Source organism: Artemia franciscana, unplaced genomic scaffold (assembly GCF_032884065.1).
Source record: "Artemia franciscana unplaced genomic scaffold, ASM3288406v1 Scaffold_2382, whole genome shotgun sequence".
Taxonomy (NCBI): Eukaryota; Metazoa; Arthropoda; class Branchiopoda; order Anostraca; family Artemiidae; genus Artemia; species Artemia franciscana.
This window is the reverse complement of record NW_027063278.1, coordinates 20,906-37,547: the sequence shown is the minus strand read 5'-3', so window position 1 is coordinate 37,547 and position 16,642 is coordinate 20,906. Positions and strand designations below refer to the sequence as shown.

Genomic DNA, 16,642 nt, shown 5'->3' with positions numbered 1-16,642 from the left:
GTCCCGGTCTGTATATACATTCGTTTTTTAGTTTTGTTTTTCTCCTTTATTTTTTTCCTTTTTTTTTCTTTTTTAGCTTATTTAGATTTTTAGATTTTTTAGTTTTTTTATTAGTTTTTAGTTTTTTTTTCTTTTTAGTTTTTTTGTCCCGGTCGTCATTTATATCCCCCTGTTTCCCCCGGTGTCCCCGTTGTAGTTGTGTCCCTGTGTCCCGGTCGTCATTTATATTCCCTGTGTCCCGGTCGTCATTTGTATCCCGGTGTACCGGAGTTGTGTCCCTGTGTCCCGGTCGTCATTTATATTCCCTGTGTCCCGGGTCCCGGTCGTCATTTGTATCCCGGTGTCCCGGTCTGTATATACATTCGTTTTTTAGTTTTGTTTTTCTCCTTTATTTTTTTCCTTTTTTTTTCTTTTTTAGCTTGTTTAGATTTTTAGATTTTTTAGTTTTTTTATTAGTTTTTAGTTTTTTTTTCTTTTTAGTTTTTTTGTCCCGGTCGTCATTTATATCCCCCTGTTTCCCCCGGGTCGTCATTTATACTCCCTGTGTCCCGGTGCTTTGTTGATTGCTAATCGAACATTCCTTTTGTCCTGGTCGCTTTCTCTTTGAGTGTCGTCATTTATTTTTTTCTTTTTTAGTTCTTTTAGTTTTTACCTTTTTTAGTTTTTTTTAGTTTTTAGTTTTTTTAGTTTTTTACCTTTTTTTAGTTTTTTTAGTTTTTTTTTAGTTTTTTAGCTTTTTTATTTTTTTTATTAGTTTTTAGTTTTTTTGTAGTTTTTGCCTTTTTTTTAGTTTTTTTAGTTTTTTAGCTTTTTTATTAGTTTTTAGTTTTTTTTGTAGTTTTTGCCTTTTTTTAGTTTTTTTAGTTTTTTAGCTTTTTATTTTTTTTATTAGTTTTTAGTTTTTTTTGTAGTTTTTGCCTTTTTTTTCTCTTTGAGTGTCGTCATTTATTAGTTTTTTCCTTTTTTTTTTTAGTTTTTTATTGGTTTTTACCTTTATTTTAGCTTATTTTTCAGTTTTTTCCTTTTTTTTAGTTTTTTTTATTTTTTATTTTTTTTAGTTTTTTACCTTTTTTTAGTTTTTTAGTTTTTTAGCTTTTTTACTTTTTTTATTAGTTTTTAGTTTTTTTTGTAGTTTTTGCCTTTTTTTAGTTTTTTCAGTTTTTTTTTAGTTTTTTATTGGTTTTTACCTTTATAGTTTTTTTAGTTTTTTAGCTTTTTTATTTTTTTTATTAGTTTTTAGTTTTTTTTGTAGTTTTTGCCTTTTTTTAGTTTTTTCAGTTTTGACGTCACCTGATCCAGTTTTTTCAGGTGACGTCACCTGACACATCCATCCATCCATCCATCCACAGACAACTTATTTTTATATATATAGATATATACTAGCTGTTGGGGTGGCGCTTCGCGCCACCCCAACACCTAGTTGGTGGGGGCGCTTCGCGCCCCCCCCCAAGCCCCCCCGCGCGCGTAAGTCGTTACGCGCCATATTAGTTACGCGCCATTGTAGTTGTGTCCCTATGTCCCACCTGTGAATATAGATAGATATATATATATATATATATATATATATATATATATATATATATATATATATATATATATATATATATATATATATATATATATGTTTTTAACTACGTAAAACTTGCGAATATACAACATTCTTTGCTGTCCCATTGTCTGTGCATATAAATAGATTGTCAGGTTTACCGACTCTTGAACATGCAACATATAATGGTCCATGGGAAAACAATCCGTATTCAGATCTATACCTCAGGATTCTAATGATTGCCCTTGAGCTTTGTTGATGGTGATTGCTAATCGACCATTCCCTGAGTCGCCATCGTCATTTATATATCCCCCTGTGCACCCCGGCGTCCCCTTTGTAGTTATGTCCCTGTGTCCCGGTCGTCATTTATATTCCCTGTGTCCCGGTCGTCATTTGTGTCCCGGTGTTCCAGTCTGTGATTTCTCTTTGAGTGTCCCGGGCGTCATTTATATTCCTTGTGTCCCGGTGTCCCGGTCGTCATTTATATCCCCCTGTGCCCCCCGGCGTCCCCATTGTAGTTGTGTCCCTGTGTCCCGGTCGTCATTTATATTCCCTGTGTCCCGGTCGTCATTTGTATCCCGGTGTCCCGGTCTGTATATACATTTGTTTTTTAGTTTTGATTTTCTCCTTTATTTTTTTCCTTTTTTCTTTTTTTTCTTTTTTAGTTTATTTAGATTTTTAGATTTTTTAGTTTTTTTATTAGTTTTTAGTTTTTTTGTAGTTTTTACCATTTTTTTAGTTTTTTTATTTTTTTTTTTTACTTATGTCCTGGTCGTCATTTATATATATTTATTCATATTTTTTAGTTTTCTTTTTCTCTTTTATTTTTCAGTTTTTTCCTTTTTTTAGTTTTTTTCTTTTTTAGTTTTTAGTTTTTTTTAGTTTTTTACCTTTTTTTAGTTTTTTTTTAGTTTTTTTAGTTTTTTAGCTTTTTTAGTTTTTTTATTAGTTTTTATTTTTTTTGTAGTTTTTGCCTTTTTTTATTTTTTTCAGTTTTTTTTTAGTTATTAGATTTTTACCTTTTTTTAGTTTTTTTTAGTTTTTTAGCTTTTTTAGTTTTTTTTTTCTTTTTAGTTTTTTTTGTAGTTTTTACCTTTTTTAGTTTTTTTCTTCTTTTGTATTAGTGTGAAATAATTCAGACGTCATATGCGGACAAACATGACGTCACCTGATCCATCCACAGATCCACACACAGACAACTTATTTTTATATATATAGATATATATATATATATATATATATATATATATATATATATATATATATATATACTAGCTGTTGGGGTGGCGCTTCGCGCCACCCCAACACCTAGTTGGTGGGGGCGCTTCGCGCCCCCCCCAAGCCCCCCCGCGCGCGTAAGTCGTTACGCGCCATAATAGTTACGCGCCATTGTAGTTGTGTCCCTATGTCCCACCTGTGAATATAGATATATATATATATATATGGTTTTAACTACGTAAAACTTGCGAATATACAACATTCTTTGCTGTCCCATTGTCTTTGCATATAAATAGATTGTCAGGTTATCCCCCTGTTTCCCCCGGTGTCCCCGTTGTAGTTGTGTCCCTGTGTCCCGGTCGTTATTTATATTCCCTGTGTCCCGGTCGTCATTTGTATCCCGGTGTACCGGTCTGTATATACATTCGTTTTTTAGTTTTGTTTTTCTCCTTTATTTTTTTCCTTTTTTTTTCTTTTTTAGCTTATTTAGATTTTTAGATTTTTTAGTTTTTTTTATTAGTTTTTAGTTTTTATTTCTTTTTAGTTTTTTTGTCCCGGTCGTCATTTATATCCCCCTGTTTCCCCCGGTGTCCCCGTTGTAGTTGTGTCCCTGTGTCCCGGTCGTTATTTATATTCCCTGTGTCCCGGTCGTCATTTGTATCCCGGTGTACCGGTCTGTATATACATTCGTTTTTTAGTTTTGTTTTTCTCCTTTATTTTTTTCCTTTTTTTTTCTTTTTTAGTTTATTTAGATTTTTAGATTTTTTAGTTTTTTTATTAGTTTTTAGTTTTTTTTTCTTTTTAGTTTTTTTGTAGTTTTTACCTTCTTTTTAGTTTTGTTAATTTTTTTTTTTACTTGTGTCCTGGTCGTCATTTATACTCCCTGTGTCCCGGTGCTTTGTTGATTGCTAATCGAACATTCCTTTTGTCCTGGTCGCTTTCTCTTTGAGTGTCGTCATTTATTTTTTTCTTTTTTAGTTCTTTTAGTTTTTACCTTTTTTAGTTTTTTTTTAGTTTTTAGTTTTTTTAGTTTTTTACCTTTTTTTAGTTTTTTTAGTTTTTTAGCTTTTTTATTTTTTTTATTAGTTTTTAGTTTTTTTGTAGTTTTTGCCTTTTTTTTTAGTTTTTTGTCCTGGTCGCTTTCTCTTTGAGTGTCGTCATTTATTAGTTTTTTCCTTTTTTTTTTAGTTTTTTATTGGTTTTTACCTTTATTTTAGCTTATTTTTCAGTTTTTTCCTTTTTTTTAGTTTTTTTTTATTTTTTATTTTTTTTAGTTTTTTACCTTTTTTAGTTTTTTTAGTTTTTTTAGTTTTTTAGCTTTTTTACTTTTTTTATTAGTTTTTAGTTTTTTTTTGTAGTTTTTGCCTTTTTTTAGTTTTTTCAGTTTTTTTTTTAGTTTTTTATTGGTTTTTACCTTTATAGTTTTTTTAGTTTTTTATCTTTTTTATTTTTTTTATTAGTTTTTAGTTTTTTTTGTAGTTTTTGCCTTTTTTTAGTTTTTTCAGTTTTGACGTCACCTAATCCAGTTTTTTCAGGTGACGTCACCTGACACATCCATCCACACATCCATCCATCCATCCATCCACAGACAACTTATTTTTATATATATAGATATATATATATATATATATATATATATGTTTTTAACTACGTAAAACTTGCGAATATACGACATTCTTTGCTGTCCCATTGTCTGTGCATATAAATAGATTGTCTGGTTTACCGACTCTTGAACATGCAACATATAATTCTCAATGGGCAAAACAATCCGTATTCAGATTTATACCTCAAGATTCTAATGATTGCCCTTGAGCTTTGTTGATGGTGATTGCTAATCGAACATTCCCTATGTCCCCGTCGTCATTTATATATCCCCCTGTGCCCCCCGGCGTCCCCGTTGTAGTTGTGTCCCGGTCGTCATTTATATTCTTTTTAGTTTTTTTTTTGGTTTTTACTTTTTTTTTCCTTTTCTTCCCTGTGTCCCGGTCGTCATTTGTGTCCCGGTGTCCCAGTCTATAATCTCTCTTTGAGTGTCCCGGTCGTCATTTATATTCCCTGTGTCCCGGTCTGTATATACATTAGTTTTTGAATTGGTCTTTTTTTTAGTTTTTAGTTTTTTACCTTTTTTTAGTTTTTTTTTTAGTTATACCTCATGATTCTAATGATTGCCCTTGAGCTTTGATGGTGAGTTGATGGTGATTGCTAATCGAACATTCCCTGTGCCCCTGTCGTCATTTAAATATCCCCCTGTTCCCCCCGGCGTCCCGGTCGTCATTTGTGTCCCTGTGTCCCGGGCTGTATATACATTCGTTTTTGAATTGGTATATGATGAAATAAATTTTGTGTTTTTTTTACTTTTTTCTTTTTAGTTTTTTTGGTTTTTACCTATTTTTAGTTTTTTTTCTGTTTTCTTTTTAGTTTTTTTTGTAGTTTTTACCTTTTTAGTTTTTTTTTAGTTTTGTTTTTCTCCTTTATTTTTCAGTTTTTTTCCTTTTTTTCTTTTTTAGTTTTTTTTAATTTTTTTATTAGTTTTTAGTTTTTTTCTTTTTAGTTTTTTTTGTAGTTTTTACCTTGTTTTAGTTTTTTTTTAGTTTTTTTAGTTTTTTCTTTTTATTTTTTTTTTGTAGTTTCTCAGACCTAGAACCTGGAACATAACGCGTTGGTATATATAAATAAGTTGTTTGTGTGTTATGTCTGTCTGTCTGTCTGTCCGCATATGACGTCTGAATTATTTCATCATATACCGATTCAAAAACGAAAGTATACAAGCCGATGTAGCTGAGTTGGTAAGGCGGTATGTTTCAGGTTCTAGGTCCGAGAAAGTTGCAGGTTCAAACCTTGGCTAGGTAAAAACTACAAAAAAAAAACTAGAAACTAAAAAAAGGTAAAAACTTCAAAAAAAACAAAAAAGAAAAAAAACTAAAACTAATAAAAAAACTAAAAAGCTAAAAAACTGAAAATACTAAAAAAGAAAAAAAATGGACACAAATCACGACCGGGACACAGGGAATATAAAGATGAAAATTAAACTGATAAAAGAAAAAAGGTAAAAAACTAAAAAAAAACTAAAAAGAAACAGACTGAAATCACGACCGGGACACAGGGAATATAAATGACGACCGGGACACAGGAATTGTTCTCATTATTCTAATGATTGCCCTTGAGCTTTGTTGATGGTGATTGCTAATCGAACATTCCCTGTGTCTCTGTCGTCATTTATATATCCTCCTGTGCCCCCCAACGTCCCCGTTGTATTTGTGTCCCTGTGTCCCGGTCGTCATTTGTGACCCAGTCTGTGATTTCTCTTTGAGTGTCCCGGTCGTCATTTATATTCCCTGTGTCCTGGTGTCCCGGTCGTCATTTGTGTCCTGGTGTCCCGGTCTGTAATTTCTCTTTGAACATTCCATGTGTCCCGGTCGTCATTTATATATCCTCCCTGTGCCCCCGGCGTCCCCGTTGTAGTTGTGTCCCGGTTTTCATTTATATTCCCTGTGTCCCGGTCGTTAATTGTGTCCCGATGCCCAGTCTGTAATTTTTCTTTGAGTGTCCCGGTTGCCATTTATATTCCATGTGTCCCGGTCGTCATTTGTGTCCCGGTCTGTAATTTCATAAGTTGACAAACATGACGTCAGTCGACAAACAACTTCATGACGACATACAGCTCAATCCTTATAATGACGTCAGTCGACAAACATGACGTCAGTCGACACACAAACATGACGTCAGTACACAGACAAACAACTCATTTTTATATATATAGAAATATAGATAGAAGATAGAAGATAGGGGCGCGAAGCGCCCCACCAACTAGGTGTTGGGATGATATATATCTTCTATATATATAAAAATAAGTTGTGGATGGATGTGTGGATGGATGTGTCAGGTGACGTCACCTGAAAAAACTGGATCAGGTGACGTCAAAACTGAAAAAAACTAAAAAAGGCAAAAACTACAAAAAAAACTAAAAACTAATAAAAAAAATAAAAAAGCTAAAAAACTAAAAAAACTAAAAAAAGGCAAAAACTACAAAAAAAAACTAAAAAAAAACTGAAAAAACTAAAAAAAGGCAAAAACTACAAAAAAAAACTAAAAACTAATAAAAAAAGTAAAAAAGCTAAAAAACTAAAAAAACTAAAAAAACTAAAAAAAGGTAAAAAACTAAAAAAAATAAAAAATAAAAAAAAACTAAAAAAAAGGAAAAAACTGAAAAATAAGCTAAAATAAAGGTAAAAACCAATAAAAAACTAAAAAAAAAAAGGAAAAAAACTAATAAATGACGACACTCAAAGAGAAAAAAAGGCAAAAACTAATAAATGACGACACTCAAAGAGAAAAAAAGGCAAAAACTACAAAAAAAACTAAAAACTAATAAAAAAAATAAAAAAGCTAAAAAACTAAAAAAAACTAAAAAAAGGCAAAAACTACAAAAAAAACTAAAAACTAATAAAAAAGCTAAAAAACTAAAAAAACTAAAAAAAAGGCAAAAACTACAAAAAAACTAAAAACTAATAAAAAAAATAAAAAAGCTAAAAAACTAAAAAAACTAAAAAAACTAAAAAAAGGTAAAAAACTAAAAAAACTAAAAACTAAAAAAAACTAAAAAAGGTAAAAACTAAAAGAACTAAAAAAGAAAAAAATAAATGACGACACTCAAAGAGAAAGCGACCAGGACAAAAGGAATGTTCGATTAGCAATCAACAAAGCACCGGGACACAGGGAGTATAAAAAAAAGAAAAAAAAAGGAAAAAAATAAAGGAGAAAAACAAAACTAAAAAACGAATGTATATACAGACCGGGACACCGGGATACAAATGACGACCGGGACACAGGGAATATAAATGACGACCGGGACACAGGGACACAACTACAACGGGGACACCGGGGGAAACAGGGGGATGTAAATGACGACCGGGACACCGGGACAGGGAATGGTCGATTAGCAATCACCATCAACAAAGCTCAAGGGCAATCATTAGAATCATGAGGTATAGATCTGAATACAGATTGTTTTCCCATGGACCATTATATGTTGCATGTTCAAGAGTCGGTAAACCTGACAATCTATTTATATGCAAAGACAATGGGACAGCAAAGAATGTTGTATATTCGCAAGTTTTACGTAGTTAAAACCATATATATATATCTATCTATATTCACAGGTGGGACATAGGGACACAACTACAATGGCGCGTAACTATTATGGCGCGTAACGACTTACGCGCGCGGGGGGGCTTGGGGGGGGCGCGAAGCGCCCCCACCAACTAGGTGTTGGGGTGGCGCGAAGCGCCACCCCAACAGCTAGTATATATATATATACTAGCTGTTGGGGTGGCGCGAAGCGCCACCCCAACACCTAGTTGGTGGGGGCGCTTCGCGCCCCCCCAAGCCCCCCCCGCGCGCGTAAGTCGTTACGCGCCATAATAGTTACGCGCCATTGTAGTTGTGTCCCTATGTCCCACCTGTGAATATAGATAGATATATATATATATATATATATATATATATATATATATATATATATATATATATATATATATATATATATATATATATATATATATGGTTTTAACTACGTAAAACTTGCGAATATACAACATTCTTTGCTGTCCCATTGTCTTTGCATATAAATAGATTGTCAGGTTTACCGACTCATGAACATGTAACATATAATGGTCCATGGGAAAACAATCTGTATTCAGATCTATACCTCATGATTCTAATGATTGCCCTTGAGCTTTGTTGATGGTGATTGCTAATCGACCATTCCCTGTCCCGGTGTCCCGGTCGTCATTTATATCCCCCTGTTTCCCCCGGTGTCCCCGTTGTAGTTGTGTCCCTGTGTCCCGGTCGTCATTTATATTCCCTGTGTCCCGGTCGTCATTTGTATCCCGGTGTCCCGGTCTGTATATACATTCGTTTTTTAGTTTTGTTTTTCTCCTTTATTTTTTTCCTTTTTTTTTCTTTTTTAGTTTATTTAGATTTTTAGATTTTGTAGTTTTTTTATTAGTTTTTATTTTTTTTTTTCTTTTTAGTTTTTTTGTAGTTTTTACCTTCTTTTTAGTTTTTATGTTAGCTTATTTTTCAGTTTTTTCCTTTTTTTTAGTTTTTTTTTATTTTTTATTTTTTTTAGTTTTTTACCTTTTTTTAGTTTTTTTAGTTTTTTTAGTTTTTTTAGTTTTTTAGCTTTTTTACTTTTTTTATTAGTTTTTAGTTTTTTTGTAGTTTTTGCCTTTTTTTAGTTTTTTCAGTTTTTTTTTAGTTTTTTATTGGTTTTTACCTTTATTTTAGCTTATTTTTCAGTTTTTTCCTTTTTTTAGTTTTTTTTAGTTTTTAGTTTTTTTAGTTTTTTACCTTTTTTTAGTTTTTTTAGTTTTTTTAGTTTTTTAGCTTTTTTATTTTTTTTATTAGTTTTTAGTTTTTTTTGTAGTTTTTGCCTTTTTTTTAGTTTTTTTAGTTTTTTAGCTTTTTTATTAGTTTTTAGTTTTTTTTGTAGTTTTTGCCTTTTTTTAGTTTTTTTAGTTTTTTAGCTTTTTTATTTTTTTTATTAGTTTTTAGTTTTTTTTGTAGTTTTTGCCTTTTTTTAGTTTTTTCAGTTTTGACGTCACCTGATCCAGTTTTTTCAGGTGACATCACCTGATCCACGATCCACAGATCCACAGACAACTTATTTTTATATATATAGATAGTTTTTTTTTTTTACTTATGTCCTGGTCGTCATTTATACATGTGTCCCGGTGCTTTGTTGATTGCTAATCGAACATTCCTTTTGTCCTGGTCGCTTTCTCTTTGAGTGTCGTCATTTATTTTTTTCTTTTTTAGTTCTTTTAGTTTTTACCTTTTTTAGTTTTTTTTAGTTTTTTAGATGAAAATTTTTTTTAGTTTTTTCCTTTTTTTCTTTTTAGTTTTTTATTGGTTTTTACCTTTATTTTAGCTTATTTTTCAGTTTTTTCCTTTTTTTTAGTTTTTTTTTATTTTTTATTTTTTTTAGTTTTTTACCTTTTTTTAGTTTTTTTAGTTTTTTTAGTTTTTTAGCTTTTTTACTTTTTTTTATTAGTTTTTAGTTTTTTTTTGTAGTTTTTGCCTTTTTTTAGTTTTTTCAGTTTTTTTTTTTTAGTTTTTTATTGGTTTTTACCTTTATTTTAGCTTATTTTTCAGTTTTTTCCTTTTTTTTTAGTTTTTTTTAGTTTTTAGTTTTTTTAGTTTTTTACCTTTTTTTAGTTTTTTTAGTTTTTTTAGTTTTTTAGCTTTTTTATTTTTTTTATTAGTTTTTAGTTTTTTTTTGTAGTTTTTGCCTTTTTTTAGTTTTTTCAGTTTTTTTTTTTAGTTTTTTATTGGTTTTTACCTTTATTTTAGCTTATTTTTCAGTTTTTTCCTTTTTTTTTAGTTTTTTTTTAGTTTTTAGTTTTTTTAGTTTTTTACCTTTTTTTAGTTTTTTTAGTTTTTTTAGTTTTTTAGCTTTTTTTTATTAGTTTTTAGTTTTTTTTGTAGTTTTTGCCTTTTTTTAGTTTTTTTAGTTTTTTAGCTTTTTTATTAGTTTTTAGTTTTTTTTGTAGTTTTTGCCTTTTTTTAGTTTTTTTAGTTTTTTAGCTTTTTTATTTTTTTTATTAGTTTTTAGTTTTTTTTGTAGTTTTTGCCTTTTTTAGTTTTTTCAGTTTTGACGTCACCTGATCCAGTTTTTTCAGGTGACGTCACCTGATCCATCCACAGACAGACAGACAACTTATTTTTATATATATATATATATATATATATATATATATATATATATATATATATATATATATCGGGGGGGGGGCGCGAAGCGCCCCCACCAACTACGTATATCTATACATATATATATATATATATATATATATATATATATATATATATATATATATATATATATATATATATATGTATATATATATATATATATATATATATATATATATATATATATGGGGGGGCACGAAGCGCCCCCACCAACTACGTGTTGTGGTGGCGCGAAGCGCCACCCCAACAGCTAGTATAGATATATATATCTTCTATATCTATCTATCTATCTTCTATCTATATTTCTATATATATAAAAATGAGTTGTTTGTCTGTGTACTGACGTCATGTTTGTGTGTCGACTGACGTCATGTTTGTCGACTGACGTCATTATAAGGATTGAGCTGTATGTCGTCATGAAGTTGTTTGTCGACTGACGTCATGTTTGTCAACTTATGAAATTACAGACCGGGACACAAATGACGACCGGGACACATGGAATATAAATGGCGACCGGGACACTCAAAGAAAAATTACAGACTGGGCATCGGGACACAATTAACGACCGGGACACAGGGAATATAAATGACAACCGGGACACAACGACACAACTACAACGGGGACGCCGGGGGCACAGGGGGGATATATAAATGACGACCGGGACACATGGAATGTTCAAAGAGAAATTACAGACCGGGACACCGGGACACAAATGACGACCGGGACACCAGGACACAGGGAATATAAATGACGACCGGGACACTCAAATAGAAATCACAGACTGGGACACAAATGACGACCGGGACACAGGGACACAAATACAACGGGGACGCCGGGGGGCACAGGAGGATATATAAATGACGACAGGGACACAGGGAATGTTCGATTAGCAATCACCATCAACAAAGCTCAAGGGCAATCATTAGAATAATGAGGTATAGATCTAATTAAGGATTGTTTTTCTCATGGAAAGTTATATGTTGCATGTTCAAGAGTCGGTAAACCTGACAATCTATTTATATGCACAGACAATGGGACAGCGAAGAATGCTGTATATTCGCACGTTTTACGTAGTTAAAAACATATATATATCGATCTATATTCACAGGTGGGACACAGGGACACAACTACAATGGCGTGTAACGACTTACGCGCGCGGCGGGGGGGGGGCGCTAAGCGCCCCCGCCAACTAGGTGTTGGGGTGGCGCGAAGCGCCACCCCAACAGCTATTCTATATATAAAAATAAGTTGTATGTCCGTCTGTTACACTATCTATATGTATATCAATATAAGTTGTATGTATTTTTGTGTTGAAAGTTTGCATATGACGTCTGAAAAATAAAGAAGAAAAAAAACTGAAAAAAGAAAAAAAAGGTGAAACACTAAAAAAATTAAAAAAAAAACTAAACAAAAGAAAAAATAAAAAAAGAAAGAAGAAAAAACCTAAAAGAAAAAACCTACAAAAATGCCAAAAAACTAAAAAAAGATAAAACTAAAAAAGAAAAAAATTAAAAAAAGAGAAAACATATATATATATATATATATATATATATATATAAACTAACTGTTGGGGTGGCGCTTCGTGCCACCCCAGGACCTAGTTGGTGGGGGCGCTTCATGCCCCCCCCCGCGCGCGTAAGTTGTAACGCGCCATATTAGTTAAGCGCCATTGTAGTTGTGTCCCTGTGTACCACCTATGAATATAGATAGATTTAGATATGTGTTTTGAACTACGTAAAACTTGCGAATATACAACATTCTTGGCTTTCCCATTGTCTGTACATATAAAAAGCCTTATGTACTAATAATGACGTCATATGTAAACGCTCTTTTTACAAACAAACAAACATGCATACACACAACTCGTTTTTATATAGATAGATAGATAGATACAATACAAATTAACTGCGTAAAACTTGGGAATATACAACATTCTTCGCTGTCCAATTGTCGCTGCATATAAATAGATTGTCAGGTTTACGGACCCTCAAACAAGCAACGTACAATTGTCCTTGGGAAAAACAATCAGTATTAAAATCAATACCATATTTTTCTAATGATTGACCTCGAGCTTTGTTGATGGGGATTACAAATGCTGATCGAATTGGGAATTACAATCTTTTAAATTGAAAAGGGAGACCCGTTGGAATCATGGGAATGCGAGGAATAAGAACAGCCTCACCCTCAAAAGGCCCTGTCAAGATTGCGGCCTCTATTACATTTTCCATGGTTTTTTTTACGGCAATTCGCGTGCCATTGCAAAGCTTTGGTGGGTTGATATTTCTTAACAGTATTATTGGTACGCCTATTTTTAGTTGTAGCACGTGTGGTGGAAACCCTGAAAGATCCACGGAATATAGAAATTCAGATGGATAATTAACCGCCGCATTTGGTTCCAAAACTGTGTCGACTGACTTGTAAAGGAATGTCTGGTCTCGAATCTTGGTCAAAACAATATTGTTGATTTCGTGGACGTCTATATTTTTGGGTGCAAGAATCGCTCTTTCACTTAGCCATTTATTATTTTTATAATTGTTTAGAATATTCGGAAATACTTTTTCAATCTATTCATTTTTGGACGTCACTAAATTACAGAATTCAGCAGGTAGTTGTATACGTCCTGAAATTGAGTCTACTGGGAGCTTTTCGTTTCCAATTGCCAGCAATTTTTCTGAAAATGTTTGACCAGAGTCATCGTTTTGCAATCGGACACGCATATTTGTAGTTAATTTTAATGTTTTTACGTGTGCCCATATATTAAAATTTTTCAGGCAAGCATTCATTTCGTCTGCAGGGGTTGATCTAGGTATTATAGGTAATGTTTGCCTGAAATCTCCCGCAAGTAATATTAATGTGCTGCCAAAGGGTTTCGAATTCCCACGCAAATCTTTCACACATTGATCCAGATCCTCGAGCGATTTTTTGTGTGCCATTGTGCACTCGTCCCAAATAATAAGTTTGCATTGCTGCAATACTTTACCCATCCCGGATGATCTGGAAATATTGCAAGTGGGAGTTTCTGTAGAATGCAAATTCAGAGGCAATTTCAAAGCGGAATGAGCAGTTCTTCCACCAGGCAGCAACGTTGCGGCTATTCTGGACGACGCAATTGCCAACACTATATCATTTTTGATCGAATTGATGCAAGAATCAGTTTTATCACAAACGTTTTACCAGTACCTCCTGGCGCATCCAAAAAGAAAATTTCTCCAACGTTGTTATCGACACAATGCATTATCGTATCATAAATGTCTTTTTGTTCCGACATTAACTCGGAAATGTTATTTTGTACATAAGACAATATAGATCACTCGTACTGTAACTTTGTTCACGATCCAATTCTACATATGCCGAAACAGCAGCGGTACGATTAGGTGAAGGCATTGCCAAATCCTGAAGAGGTTTGTTTGCCATACATACGCACAAATCTTCTATAATAACTAAAGTGTAGTTATAAATTTCTGATGTAAAATCAAAAGTCATATCTGACGTCTCTAACCGTTTTCTATGGAGTATATCTTCGGACATTTTTTATTTATATTTTTCCCAAGGCTCTGTAGGAGCTGATGGAGAGCAAGTTGTTAGTATGATGCCAAACAATGCACGAATTTGACTTGGAGTTGACGTTTCGCACGCGTCATTGATGCAGTTATCCCAGCGTTAGTCATTCTCCAATAAATTCAGAGCTTGGCATGCACTACGGTAAGTGTCATGTATAGTACCGTTTACAGTTCTCAAATACTCAAAGGACTACGGACCGGGTACATTCACCAAAAGCAGGCTTAGAAAGAAGCATTCATGTTGATTGGGGTAATCGGTGTAGAGTCTTCCTATCGTGGTATCTTTGAAGATGATAGGTTAGCCGTCGACTGACTTACCCTGTTTTCGACGTTCAAATACTTTGTTTTTAGTATTCCACGTGTAATACGAAGGCACTTGAGTATACAGCAGTTTTTTTTGTAAAAGAATCATTTTTGCATAGCGAAAAGAAAGCAGCTAACTTTGTATCCGGTGGATTCAGGGCTCTTTGTTGTGCGTTGGATTCCGAAAAATAAACACGTTGACCATTCTGTAAATGTACCGCTAAGTGAATAACAGCTGGACTACGTTCATGTATCGGAAATGAAAGAATTCACCAAACAGCTTCATTACTGTTTATGTATCTTCCAGCCTGATATTGAACGATTTCGTCGATATCTTTGATTTTGGACTGCAAGTCAAAAACTGCCATGTCACTGCCTTTGTTGACGTGTTTACATATGTATTTGATTGCCTTGACAAAGTTACAGTATTCAATGTTTATGTGTGCATTAAATGTTTTTGATAATAATGGGGAATATGGAACAACCCACTGGTTACCTACTTCGATGGTGGTACCGTTACGCTTTTTTATTATTGCTGTTTTACCGCCATCTTCAGTAGATTTTCTTCTATATTGTGGGTAAACATCATTGCCAGTAATTGTGTTGGATACAAAAAGTCGAGGATATTCCTTTGTGCACCTTCCTTTGGCCATGCATGGTAAATTTCCGTTCAGTGCACCGCAAGGTCCATGTATCATATTTTTTACAAAAATATCATATAACCCCTTATCGACATTTTCATCAGGTATTTCAGCGGAAATCACATCATCGACTTCGTTAGAAGTAATTTTATTATGTAGCCAGATTAGTATATGTGACTGTGGCAAACCTCGTTTTTGCCATTCCACTGAGTACATCCAGCATCGCACAGACCAAAATACTTCAAGTTTTACTATGTAGTTTATCAGTGATTTCAACTTTTGCCGGAAGACACGGGCCGTAATGTCATGTCTATGAACCGCCGATTGTCCTTGAAGTAAATAGCTGCTGTATCTCGTCCCAAGATTGATTACATGTAAATGTAATAAATAAATCTGGACGACCATAGAGACGAACATACGCAATAGCATCTTGAGCATATTCATGCATATGACGGGGACTGCCAGCATATGACGAATGTAAAATCGTTAATCTTCCAACGTTTGTGGTATTACCGTCATTTACAACTGCATCTTGCAAATGAATGTATTGTTCAGAGCGGAGCTTGGCCTGATTCAGATGGATACATAGCAAACGTTCTGCTTCAATTTTTGCATACATATCAACGACGTATTGGTGAAACAATTCACGGCATTTTAAAATATAATTGTCTTCATCCTGCCAAATCATTAGTCTATAGGAATAATAATGCATTGCACTGCATTTCTTATTCATTTCTTTGTTAGTGGCTGGATTCATCAATTTAATATTAAAGTGATAGCTGTCGGCTCCATCCCAAAAAATGATAGGACATTTTAGGGCATCGTAGCATCGATGAGTTTCAGCAATTCTTACCAACTGAGCGTTTCGCTTATGAAGAATAATATCTCGAGGTAAAAACTGATCACCGACCATAACGATTACCAATTCGTCGATAGTTGGAGCATTGTATCTATGCACATGTTGGCCATGAGGCGTTATGTCAGCGGAAATAACAATTTTATGCGTATCAGTAGGCATCAAATCGATGCGATGGCTGTTTTGAACAGACACACTAAATTATTATTTTCGTGGAAAAGATGTTGCAATTGGGAAACGATTGTCCTTTCAATGTTGGGAGAAATTTCGCAACGTGTATTCAATTCAGAATTTCTATCACTGATGAAGTACAATTGTAAAAATTTATGATTCTCGCCTGAGAATGGTAGAAGGGACCCTGCTCTATGATAAATTTGCCCTTTTACTTTGAAAGTAGGCATAAATTGATCTTGATTTTCGATTTGGGCACCAAACGACGTCATTTGGAAACATGAGTTATATTTTCTGATGTTTGATAAAAAACGCTTAGATTCTGACGTAGTTCCAGTAAGCAAAGTTTTCATTGGCTCTGGGTGTGCAGCCAGTAGAGGAAGTTTAACTTTCCCTGAGGTGCAACACATTCCCATTGCTTCACCATTAAATTTCAAGGCCTTGCAGTAGGGACAAATTTTGAATTTTGACAAATTTGAACACATCTACTATAATCATCGACTGGGTTGTACCTGAATGCCATGCGATAATTTTCAGGTTGCTCTTGTGATTCCTCGGCACGATTTCTTTTCTTACTTTCTCTATCAGCCGC

At 33.1% G+C, this 16,642-nt stretch overlaps 1 long non-coding RNA gene across 1 annotated transcript in view; it reads right to left on the bottom strand.

Moving 5' to 3' along the window:
• Positions 1-944: 944 nt before the first annotated feature.
• Positions 945-16,642, bottom strand: part of LOC136042892 (uncharacterized) — a 31,150-nt gene continuing 15,452 nt past the window's right edge. The window contains exon 2 of the long non-coding RNA XR_010621479.1: positions 945-1,066. This is a non-coding gene — a long non-coding RNA (uncharacterized LOC136042892). The remainder of the gene's footprint in view (positions 1,067-16,642) is intronic.